Source organism: Anopheles funestus, assembly GCF_943734845.2.
Source record: "Anopheles funestus chromosome X unlocalized genomic scaffold, idAnoFuneDA-416_04 X_unloc_9, whole genome shotgun sequence".
Taxonomy (NCBI): domain Eukaryota; kingdom Metazoa; phylum Arthropoda; class Insecta; order Diptera; family Culicidae; genus Anopheles; species Anopheles funestus.
The window spans coordinates 31,975-36,053 of NW_026045220.1; positions in this window are offsets into that span (position 1 = coordinate 31,975).

A 4,079-nucleotide genomic window follows, 5' to 3' on the forward strand; every position below is an offset into this window, starting at 1 on the left:
GGGTGATGATTTTGGTCGATGTTGATGGTTTTGGTCGAACTTGGTTTGAAACAACAGATTTCGGTTGAAGTTGATGATTTTGGTCGATGTTGATGGTTTTAGTCGAAGTTGGTTGGAAACAACAGATTTCGGTTGAAGTTGATGATTTTGGTCGATGTTGATGGTTTTTGGTCGAAGTTGGTTTTAAACTACAGATTTCGGTTGAAGTTGATGATTTTGGTCGATGTTGATGGTTTTGGTCGAAGTTGGTTTGAAACAACAGATTTTGGTTGAAGTTGATGATTTTGGTCGATGTTGATGGTTTTATTCGAAGTTGGTTGGAAACAACAGATTTCGGTTGAAGTTGATGATTTTGGTCGATGTTGATGGTTTTGGTCGAAGTTGGTTGGAAACAACAGATTTCGGTTGAAGTTTATGATTTTGGTCGATGTTGATGGTTTTGGTCGAAGTTGGTTGGAAACAACAGATTTCGGTTGAAGTTGATGATTTTGGTCGATGTTGATGGTTTTGGTCGAAGTTGGTTGGAAACAACAGATTTCGGTTGAAGTTGATGATTTTGGTCGATGTTGATGGTTTTAGTCGAAGTTGGTTGGAAACAACAAATTTCGGTTGATGATTTTGGTCGATGTTGATGGTTCTGGTCGAACTTGGTTTGAAACAACAGATTTCGGTTGAAGTTGATGATTTTGGTCGATGTTGATGGTTTTAGTCGAAGTTGGTTGGAAACAACAGATTTCGGTTGAAGTTGATGATTTTGGTCGATGTTGATGGTTTTAGTCGAAGTTGGTTGGAAACAACAGATTTCGGTTGAAGTTTATGATTTTGGTCGATGTTGATGGTTTTGGGCGAAGTTGGTTGGAAACAACAGATTTCGGTTGAAGTTGATGATTTTGGTCGATGTTGATGGTTTTTGGTCGAAGTTGGTTTTAAACTACAGATTTCGGTTGAAGTTGATGATTTTGGTCGATGTTGATGGTTTTGTTCGAAGTTGGTTGGAAACAACAGATTTCGGTTGAAGTTGATGATTTTGGTCGATGTTGATGGTTTTGATCGAAGTTGGTTGGAAACAACAGATTTCGGTTGAAGTTGATGATTTGGTCGATGTTGATGGTTTTGGTCGAAGTTGGTTGGAAACAACAGATTTCGGTTGAAGTTTATGATTTTGGTCGATGTTGATGGTTTTGGTCGAAGTTGGTTGGAAACAACAGATTTCGGTTGAAGTTGATGATTTTGGTCGATGTTGATGGTTTTGGTCGAAGTTGGTTGGAAACAACAGATTTCGGTTGAAGTTGATGATTTTGGTCGATGTTGATGGTTTTAGTCGAAGTTGGTTGGAAACAACAAATTTCGGTTGATGATTTTGGTCGATGTTGATGGTTTTGGTCGAACTTGGTTTGAAACAACAGATTTCGGTTGAAGTTGATGATTTTGGTCGATGTTGATGGTTTTAGTCGAAGTTGGTTGGAAACAACAGATTTCGGTTGAAGTTGATGATTTTGGTCGATGTTGATGGTTTTTTTTTCGAAGTTGGTTTTAAACTACAGATTTCGGTTGAAGTTGATGATTTTGGTCGATGTTGATGGTTTTGTTCGAAGTTGGTTGGAAACAACAGATTTCGGTTGAAGTTGATGATTTTGGTCGATGTTGATGGTTTTGATCGAAGTTGGTTGGAAACAACAGATTTCGGTTGAAGTTGATGATTTTGGTCGATGTTGATGGTTTTGGTCGAAGTTGGTTGGAAACAACAGATTTCGGTTGAAGTTTATGATTTTGGTCGATGTTGATGGTTTTGGTCGAAGTTGGTTGGAAACAACAGATTTCGGTTGAAGTTGATGATTTTGGTCGATGTTGATGGTTTTGGTCGAAGTTGGTTGGAAACAACAGATTTCGGTTGAAGTTGATGATTTTGGTCGATGTTGATGGTTTTGGTCGAAGTTGGTTGGAAACAACAGATTTCGGTTGAAGTTGATGATTTTGGTCGATGTTGATGGTTTTGATCGAAGTTGGTTGGAAACAACAGATTTCGGTTGAAGTTGATGATTTTGGTCGATGTTGATGGTTTTGGTCGAAGTTGGTTTGAAACTACAGATTTCGGTTGAAGTTGATGATTTTGGTCGATGTTGATGGTTTTGGTCGAAGTTGGTTGGAAACAACAGATTTCGGTTGAAGTTGATGATTTTGGTCGATGTTGATGATTTTGGTCGAAGTTGGTTGGAAACAACAGATTTCGGTTGAAGTTGATGATTTTGGTCGATGTTGATGGTTTTGTTCGGAGTTGGTTTTTAACAACAGATTTCGGTTGAAGTTGATGATTTTGGTCGATGTTGATGGTTTTGGTTGAAGTTGGTTGGAAACAACAGATTTCGGTTGAAGTTGATGATTTTGGTCGATGTGGATGGTTTTGGTCGAAGTTGGTTGGAAACAACAGATTTCGGTTGAAGTTGATGATTTTGGTCGATGTTGATGGTTTTAGTCGAAGTTGGTTTTAAACAACAGATTTCGGTTGAAGTTGATGATTTTGGTCGATGTTGATGGTTTTGGTCGAAGTTGGTTTTAAACTACAGAATTCGGTTGAAGTTGATGATTTTGGTCGATGTTGATGGTTTTGGTCGAAGTTGGTTTTAAACTACAGAATTCGGTTGAAGTTGATGATTTTGGTCGATGTTGATGGTTTTGGTCGAAGTTGGTTTTAAACAACAGATTTCGGTTGAAGTTGATGATTTTGGTCGATGTTGATGGTTTTGGTCGAAGTTGTTTTTAAACTACAGATTTCGGTTGAAGTTGATGATTTTGGTCGATGTTGATGGTTTTGGTCGAAGTTGGTTTTAAACAACAGATTTCGGTTGAAGTTGATGATTTTGGTCGATGTGGATGGTTTTGGTCGAAGTTGGTTGGAAACAACAGATTTCGGTTGAAGTTGATGATTTTGGTCGATGTTGATGGTTTTAGTCGAAGTTGGTTTTAAACAACAGATTTCGGTTGAAGTTGATGATTTTGGTCGATGTTGATGGTTTTAGTCGAAGTTGGTTTTAAACAACAGATTTCGGTTGAAGTTGATGATTTTGGTCGATGTTGATGGTTTTGGTCGAAGTTGGTTTTAAACAACAGATTTCGGTTGAAGTTGATGATTTTGGTCGATGTGGATGGTTTTGGTCGAAATTGGTTGGAAACAACAGATTTCGGTTGAAGTTGATGATTTTGGTCGATGTTGATGGTTTTAGTCGAAGTTGGTTTTAAACTACAGATTTCGGTTGAAGTTGATGTTTTTGGTCGATGTTGATGGTTTTGGTCGAAGTTGGTTGTAAACAACAGATTTCGGTTGAAGTAGATGATTTTGGTCGATGTTGATGGTTTTGGTCGAAGTTGGTTGGAAACAACAGATTTCGGTTGAAGTTGATGATTTTGGTCGATGTTGATGGTTTTAGTCGAAGTTGGTTGGAAACAACAGATTTCGGTTGAAGTTGATGATTTTGGTCGATGTTGATGGTTTTGTTCGAAGTTGGTTTTAAACAACAGATTTCGGTTGAAGTTGATGATTTTGGTCGATGTTGATGGTTTTGGTCGAAGTTGGTTTTAAACAACAGATTTCGGTTGAAGTTGATGATTTTGGTCGATGTGGATGGTTTTGGTCGAAGTTGGTTGGAAACAACAGATTTCGGTTGAAGTTGATGATTTTGGTCGATGTTGATGGTTTTGTTCGAAGTTGGTTTTAAACTACAGATTTCGGTTGAAGTTGATGATTTTGGTCGATGTTGATGGTTTTGGTCGAAGTTGGTTGTAAACAACAGATTTCGGTTGAAGTTGATGATTTTGGTCGATGTTGATGGTTTTGGTCGAAGTTGGTTGGAAACTACAGATTTCGGTTGAAGTTGATGATTTTGGTCGATGTTGATGGTTTTGGTCGAAGTTGGTTGGAAACAACAGATTTCGGTTGAAGTTGATGATTTTGGTCGATGTTGATGGTTTTGTTCGAAGTTGGTTTTAAACAACAGATTTCGGTTGAAGTTGATGATTTTGGTCGAAGTTGATGGTTTTGGTCGAAGTTGGTTTTAAACAACAGATTTCGGTTGAAGTTGATG